This window comes from Aquila chrysaetos, chromosome 10, assembly GCF_900496995.4.
Source record: "Aquila chrysaetos chrysaetos chromosome 10, bAquChr1.4, whole genome shotgun sequence".
In the NCBI taxonomy this organism is placed as follows: Eukaryota; Metazoa; Chordata; class Aves; order Accipitriformes; family Accipitridae; genus Aquila; species Aquila chrysaetos.
Window position 1 is genome coordinate 43,674,082 of NC_044013.1, and position 8,955 is coordinate 43,683,036.

Here is an 8,955-nt window from a genome sequence, read left to right on the forward strand (position 1 = left end):
TATATTTTCTAGTCAAATTTTAACAGATTTTCACTGTACACAATTGGCTACAATGATTTTAACCCCGACTCAGTGTCTATTATGGAAGGTGAAATAAGCAGAATTATGTGATTTAGCGACACTAAGAAATTTGGACCGCCCAGAAGGAGATCCGCAGTATATGATCACTTCTGCACAAATGATGGGGACTGGTGACTTTGCAGATGTTAATAGGCAAACAAGGCTACCAGTGGAAGCATTACAAGAATCAGCTTCCTTAGCTCTGAAGGCAATGGTAACCTTGCCTGAAGCTGGAAAGCCACAACAATCATTTACAAGTATAAGGCAGGGTAATACGAAACCTTATATGTCCTTTATTGATCATCTGCGAGATGCTATTGAAAAACAAATAGATAATGCTGATGCCGAAGAAGCATTGATAATAACGTGGGGCCGAGGTTATGCTTGTGTCATTACAGAAAATGGGCCAAAGTGGATTCCAACTAAATGGACGAAACCTTATGCTGAGATTGATATGGAACACACTGTGACTGTAGTAAACAGCATGACAGTGACACCAGTGATTGATCCACATCGTTTAACACCGTGGGACAGTAAGAATGTTTGGGTGACACTGGCTAAAGCTATTAATCAAACCTCTTTTTGTGTGTCTTTTATTCTTATGTATTTTATTAGGTATAATGTTGCTTTTACCGTGTTTAATTAACTGTGTTCATAGGTTTTTGCAAAGGACAATATAACACGTTGTTAATTGTCAAAAAAACAAAAAAGGGGGAATTGTGGACACATATTTAGCTAACATCGGTGGCAAGAGCATTCCAGAGGCCTTTAGAAGACCTTGAACAGAATAAACAAGAAGACAAAAAAAGAAAGATGCCAATTAGAAGAACACAGGTGTGCATTCCACGATAAAGGGAACTTGGCACAAAGAACCTCAATTCGACAGTTTATCTTGACCAATTAGACTGAGACAAGTTTCGCATGTTTTAATTGGTATAACCAATTATTTCCTATGTTTATGCGCATGTACAGAGTTAGTATAACCAATTATATCTTATGTTTATGCGCGTGTACAGTGTTGATATAACCAATCATATTTTATGCTTGTGCGCGTGTACAGTGACTTTGCAAAATATGTGACTATAAGTATGTGTGTGTTTTAACAATAAAGTGTCATCTGTTGTCTGCTCTCAAGATTACAGGCGTCCGTCTACTTCAATCTCCTCAATGTAGGGCTTCATCTTAGAGTGACTCTGCATGTCATTCTTCCTAAGGGACAAATTGGCATCAAGCTGGATAAACGTTATACATGTGCAAAATTCTTGTCACAGTATATTGATAGAGACTATTTATGGGGCTGAAATCTGCAACCATAATACCACTGCAATTGTTAGCTATGCATCTGATGTGCCATGTTAACTGGCCATGCACTTATTTAAAGCACAGTCGTGCATCTGAGTCCATACTTCTTTAAAGTTAAGTCATGGGGGAGTACCAGAAGCAGTTTCAGATTTTAAAAGTATTTTAATGGTATAGACAGTGAAGAATACATTTTCTTGAAGACTGCACTGTTTCTCATTGCTGAAAGTCTTTAGGAACAGCTTAGATATCCAAAATACACTATTCCACCTGGTGTTGCAGAGGATCTACTTCCATGCATCTGGACTAGATTTCATTGTAAGAACTTTGCAGGCCTGTTTTTTTCTTGATTATGTGCAAGTTTGTTCAGTGTCAGAACTGTGAGAGGGAGGAAGCAAAAACAGCATGAAAATTCAGTGGTTCTATAGACGTGTGGAGGACTCCAACAAATATCAATTGCTGCAGTCATATATAGCTGACGTAGAATTAAAGTTTACAGAGTTGTTCGGAGTAATTTAGGTGATGACTGGTAGAAGCGTCTCAGAGCAGTTTGGTGCAAGGGCAGTGCCGTATTCCGGGTGCACCAGCAGGCATTAATTGCCTGAACCAGCCTGCCTGGGACCTCTGCCCGTGGCCAAGAGCCCCCCGTGCAGTGAGGCCAGTCCTCGGTCCCTGCTGAAGCTGTGCCACAGGTACAGCCACGTCCAGCCCTGTCCCCTGCTCATCCAGACTCACTTGACCTTGGCTCCGACTCGTTGCCTCTTGTGGTCTGGTGAGGCCTGGGCTGTCGGTGGGACCTGTGACTGTTGCCGTCCTGCCTTGCTCAGGTGCTGTGGGACTGTGTCCTGCGGGTGCAGTCCCTTCCCAGCCTGCGCCGTGGGTACCCTCGGCTCCTGGCTTGTCCTCTCTCCTGTTCCTCCTTCCTGATAGATAACTAGGTGCGTAGGGAGCAATGAAGCAAGGGGGTGAGGGGTGACTCTGGAAAACCTCTGAGGACCCTGGAGACAGGACTGCACATTTGCATTCTACAAGCAGCTCCTGCAACTCCTGAAAACATGCAATCTACTCTGTAAATATTTAACTGTAGAAATTAAATTGGCATGCTTCTGGGAGTGAGGTAGTTATGGCAACAGTGTTTGCTCTACCAGTGCTTTGGAGAGCTATTTTTTCCTAATGCTGGACCTAATTCAACTTCCATTAATGTCAACGTAAGAGCATAATTGAACTCCTTTCTTCTCTTTGGCTTGCTTTGTCTCTGGGTTACACCGGAGGCTAACTTTCTGCACATCCTACTTCTCTATGGACTACTTTCCTTCCCGGAAAAAGAGGTGGGGTTTTTTTGGTTTGGGGTTTTTCTGAGAACTGATTCACCAGCAGTGGGAAAAGGGGCTCTGTTTGTGATGTACGTGTCAGTCAATTATCAGACAAATAAAAGATCTGCTTCAGTATACCTGCTCAAGGTATGTCCTGGAGGAACACAATAGTTTTCAAGTATATTTTTCCTCAGAAGACCCCACATTCTCTCTTGCAGCGTGCTTGAAGTACTAGATTGCACTTATGTTGTAGGATGATAGTCTGGTCTGAGAGAAAAGCAGGTTGAAGGACGGTGGTCCCAACTGGTCATTTATCGTGTTTTCTTGTGCTTCACCTGTGTGTTTGTGTCTGCCTGTTGTCTCTTGCATAACAGAGGTTGCAACGTGTTGGTAAAAGGGCTGCCTCAGTTCACACAGCTCCTAGCGCAGGGCGGGAAGCACCACCACTACAGTATTAACGTGGAACAGAGATCTGGCTGGAAGAACCTGCCTTCTGAAATACTTCATTGAGAACAACTGAAATAAATGCAAAACAGGATTTAATTTTAAATTGCAGGTATTACCCTGCACATAAGGAAATGTAACCTAGTGTTCGAAGTTCACTCCTTACTTCCACTCATTTTGTGGAGACAATGTCTTTCTTTACTGGTTGTTTTCTTTATTCTTTTTGCTGTAGGAAGATGTCTCTTTTCACGGAATAAACTCAGTCACTGCTGCTAAGCGGTATTTTTCAAGGACTGATATTTAATATATTTACTTTTTGGTTTTAAATGTTCTTTTAAGCAGCCCCCTGATTTGCCAAGATGCTTTTGGACATGTGTAACTTTCAAAGCAATTATATAGGCATGGGTGTAAAAATTGCTGAATTCGGAGCTAATTCATGAGCTACATGAGTTTTCCTTCAATCAAATTGCTACTGTGCCGCATATACATATGTAAATCTAGCTATAGATTCCAGCTTTAAAAAAACACAGAATGTGATCCCACAGCATCAAGGTTGTAGTCAGTGCTTTCCTTTTGCCCCATTTTCCCTCAGTGGAGATTTGTATTTTCAGTCTAGCTGTGTCAGAGGCACACACACAAAAGACAGGGTCACCCTGACAAACTAGGGCACATGCCATGGGCGATACCTGAGAGGGTTCTGTTGCTGTGGCTAGTAGCTCAAGAAACCAAGATGAAGCAATCTCGTAGTGGCCATGAGAAAGCAAGAGCCTGTGGTCCCATGCAGGAGCAAAGCGGCTGGGTGGGTTAGATTGGCCACAGCTGCAGTGACTCTGGTGTTAACTGGTCTTAGCCTGTATGAGAAGGTAACCAGAGTGAAAATGCTGCAGCTTGGGACCACGTGGGGCTATGTGTTTGCTGTTTCCACTTTGCTCTGTAGAAGGTGTTGCCGGAATACTTTGTGTGTTTCCTTCTGGGGCTGGGAAAGCTGCCTGAGTGCCAGCTGGGGGAGTGAAACTAGTCTCTGCTCTGAGCTCAGGTTTCTGGAGCAGGCCAGCTCTCTGGAGGTTAATGTAGGTAGACTTCCTATGGGGAATAATACATGGTGCACCAGACTGTTAGATTAGTGTGAAAAGTGGGGGGAGGAAGGGATGTGAATAAAGAGAGAGAATGAATTATGTCTAAGTAGTGTTCGGTCATGCTCAGTTAGCTGTTTAATATAGGGAGGAATGTTTTCTCAGGACTTAGATTTTTTTTTTTTTTTTAATGGTACTTTGTATATACTGAGACTTATAACCTTTCCTTATGCATTAAGCACTCCTCTTCACCCTCTGTTTGGTACCTGAAAGCACTGTGCAGCCAGAACCTGGCTCACTGTGGTGATTTTTGAAGCTGCTTGCTAGTCCCTTGGACTCCCACTAAAATCAGTAGGGACTGAATGTCACAGGTGTCTTGATCTAGTTCCCTTAAGCATCTGTTTCAGTGTTGTTTCTCGTAACCCCATTACATAAACCTGACCTTGAGCCAGCCTACATGGTTGGGAGCGGATGCAGCTCTGATCCGAAAGGGCTGGATCAGTGTGTAACAGCACTCCGTCGTAGAGGAATAAACCTGCAGGACTGAAAGCTGAGGGATGCTCTAGCCTGCCAAACCCTTTGGTTTATCTCAGCCTGGTCACTGTGTAATGTAAATTGGGCTTATTGTGGAAGATTTAGACAGGAGCTGTGAGAGGGAGGAAGGGTAGGTGTCCTATAAAGAAGATTTTATGCAGAAAGACTTACTCTGGTCCATGTTAACTGATTAGAATTCCTTTGTTGTTCCCTCTTTTTAGAAGGGTTTTGGCTTCCTGTTTGTGCATGTGTCAGAGGTTAGGAAACAATAAGATTTAATAGGCTTGGAGGCAAGGAAAGTCTATAACTTAGATCATTTTGAGTGAAATGGCCATCAATAGATTCCCCATTCTACCAGTCAACAGCCGTTCTTTATCCCTGTAGTTGTAAAAGTCCTTCAGCAGGGGCCTGTGTGGGATTAGTAACTGTACAGAGCCTCCCTATGGGCTGTGTTTGAACTGGAAATCGAACAACAGCAATAGAGCATTGCTATTTTGTGGCTGGTGTTGTAAGGTGCTGTGGCCAGGAGGTAAGATATCTGCCGCATCCCCTGCACTCTGTGCTGTAGCAGTGGCAGCTTTGGGCTTAGCAGGTCTGTGGGCTAACATAGCAAAAGGCTGGTCTTCTGGCCCAGCTGAAGACTGCCATGAGGCCATCAACAACTTGGCACTGCCCATCTGGCACCAACTACTCTTTTGTACAGTAAACCCTGCAAGGGTACCTAGAATGGACTGGTGTCTTGTGTTCTGCTCAGTTCACTCTCAGGGCACATGTTGCCTTGGCTGTTTATACTTGATGTACCATGTAGTGTTTCTCTGTATGGGCAGATGATTTTAAAATAGAGGAAGTGCAATGAAAAAGGGAGGGGGTTGAAAATTGTACTGAGCTTGACAAGGAAAACCAATGTCTCATTAGTCTGTCCTGCCTGCTGACGGCTGAAAGGAAAACTAGTTGTTTCTGGTAACATGTCCTAACTCTGTTAGGCTGATTTCTTTTTCATATTGTTGTTCATTAGATCTTGATTTATACTGATAGAAAAGATTTACTTCAAGCTATTCAAGATGCCTTTGAAGTTTTCTCCCTCATTGAAATGAAAGCAGTGCTAATCAGTTATCACTTACAGCAGTCTAAATTCTTACTCTGTAATGCACTTGTCTCTGAGCAAGTGGTAGTCAGTGAAGTTATCTTGATCAAACCAAATGCAGAGCAAGAGAACAATCAGTGTCGATGAAGTCATGGGCAGAAAATGCTGATTTTTTTTTGAAATTAAATTGCAATTCTTTTTCTGCTACCACCCCCTTTGTCTTCAGGGAAGTTTTGCTCAGCCTTCTAATGAGCAGAACAAAAGCTTGAGACATCTTACTTGCAACTGTCTGATAGAAATTAAGCCATCCCAAATTTCTGCAGGCTTTAACCTCTCTTGGGAAACTGAGTGTCATTTATTTATTGCACTGATTTAATTTTTTATGTTTGGCTATTCCTTTCCTTCTGTGAGTCAAAAATGAGAATAGCCATGTTATGAAGGTTCATGTCTGGGGAGTTGCTCATTAGTTGTTCCAGTGAATTCTTGGTAGGGACAAGCTCCTGCAATTTCAGTTGGAGTTTGGTGCTTAGCAATTGTCAGGATTTGGCCTTCAGTTTGGGGCAATCTGCAAAGAACCTTGTCTTCATTTTGTAAATTCTGTGGGCTACACCAGTGCAGGCAGCTGAATGAAAGCTAGCTCGCTGTCAAGGTGTTTTCACTGGAACTTTCATTTGTCTCTGAGGTTTGTAAATGTGGATGAAATTCAAATGAAAGGTTACGCTCTATAATTGTCTGTTGTCTTTCAATTGGGAAAAGAAGCTTGTTCTGAATATGAAACTAAGTAGCACCAATTAAACTAAAGGTAAGGCTGCGGCTGCTGCCTTCCCCCCCCCCAACCCCATCCCTCTGGCTTCCCTCTCCTGCTTCTGCAACCAGTCTGAGTATTTAGGCTGAGGAAAAAACAGAACTATGTGAGCAGGAAGGAGACAGAGAACAAGTAAACTTCTTTAAAAGGGGAAGAAAGAAAAGAGTGGTTGCTTCGGCTGTTGAGACTTCCAGTGTGAATTTCTAACCACCTCAGGAGCAGATGCTTAACAATGATTATATCAGCAGGAGGTGGCACCATCAGTGTCAGTTATTAATAAACCTCTTAAAATGCACATGCTGACTCTCTTTTTCTTTCTTCTTTCTCTTCCTTTTTTTAACTCACTGTAGCAATGTCTGTCCCTTTTTGAGCTGGCACAGAACAAAAAGTCCACAGTATTAATGAAACATAAATAGCATTGTTCAAACAGACCCAAACTGAGATGCTCAAGGGAGATCAAGCTGGGCTATTTCATATAGACAGCTCCTTAAGCTGGCTCTTCCAGTGTCCTGAAATCTGTCCAAAACAGAACCAACTGTATAAGATGAAGGCTGCCCAGAGAATAATACAGCCGATAAAGAAAAGTCAGCAACTAGCACATTTGTTCCCTTTCTGAAACATCACCCTTTGCTTCTCCAACAGGCCTCATTAGCCTTGGGTTTTGGGGGGTGTGGGGGGGTGTTGGCTCTAAAATAGATGCTCTTGAGTTCCAGGGACTTTGCTTTTCTGCTTTGTGACAAAGCTGTTGATGGCACATTTTGTCTCTGAATCTAAGACCCAATAAACTGTCTTCTAATCCAGATTTCAGTCCATTCCCAGAACCTGAAGAACAGCCTGGAAACATTTGCAGGCTTGGACTTTACCTGCAGGCACAGTCAGAACTCCCTGAGGTTGGGGTGAAAGTTAGTGACATGTTGTGCCTTCTGGGTCTTACTAAGAAGGGGTCCAGCATCATTACTAGTCTAACACCAGCAGATACCTGTTGCCCAGTCCCAGACAGGGCAGGGCTCTGGATCAGTGTCAATGCTGTGGGAAAGTTGCAATGGATTTATTGTGCCTTCGGTATGTTTTGTCCTGTGGGCAATGTGACACTGACCCTTTAGGCAATGAGTTATGCAGAAGCAGAACAAGTGGAAGAAGCCAATCTCTCTCTGCTATAACCTTGCGGCCAGGGTGAAATCTTCCCCAAAACATCTGAAAACCATGAATGTCTGCTTAATGCACCTAGGTTGTGACAAAAGGTAGGATGAATTGGGTTGTGGCAAGGAAGCAGGGGAAAAAAATATCTGCAGATCAGTAATGTTCTTTGAAAACTCACCAGGTACTATGGTTCCAGGATGAAGACTCAGTGTCACAAATTTTGCAAAATCCCCTGTGTCAGAGAAAGGGAAAGGCTGACTGTAACCTGGAGTAGCTGAGCTTGAAGGGTCATGAAGGAGTTTGAAAAAGTCAGCCTTGGAAGCATAGTTTCTGCATGCTTGACATTATTTCTCCCTGTGCATTACACAGATGGTTCCATAGCCTTCTCTTACATGGTACTGACAAATAAGATGGCCATGGGTGCCACCAAGAAAAAAATGTTCTCTAAGTTATTAGTCTGAGGCAGGGGGTGTAGAGTGACATTTAACATCAGCATGAAGACCTCCCTAACAAGAGGTTATTAATATCAGTGGGAAGGGGGGGGTGGTGCGCGCACAGAATTTCACCCTCTTGAATGCACTGGCCTCTTCAGAGTGTCTCCACTCATGGATTACTAACTCGCTCTTCTGCATTGCACTGATGGCATTGCGTGGAGGCCTGATTTTGGAACCAAACAATCCAGCTGCATCAACTTCATTTGTGGTTCTAGGCAGCGTGTCTTAGCAAAGCTGAGCCAGGGGAAGATTTATCTGTTGAATAGAAATTGTGTGAGCTGAACAAAGCTCCACGTACATGTGTGGGAGGAAAGCTTGCTGAAGTCTGCCGGATGCCCACAGAGCAGTTTCAAGTCTCCAAGCACCAGGTAGCATTGTCTTTCCAATGCACTGTGTCAATGTTTTTTGATTTGGGTAATAAATGTTTTTACTTTTCCATTTTGACAGATATTTAGGAAAATGGATAGGTTGGTATGCCCAAGGTGTGTACCTTCTTGCTTTATGTGGAAACACTAACAATGGAAAACGTTTTTTTAAATCTTCTTAATAGCACTGTGGTGGCTTTTGCTGAGACAGTAACCTAACTGGATCTGATCCATCTTAGCAGGATTGAAGGGCGCATATCACTTCTTCAGTCCACACCTTCTTACCTTGACGAAGAAGCTAAATCATATCACTGCTGGTACCTAGTGGAGCTATTGCTAGTAGT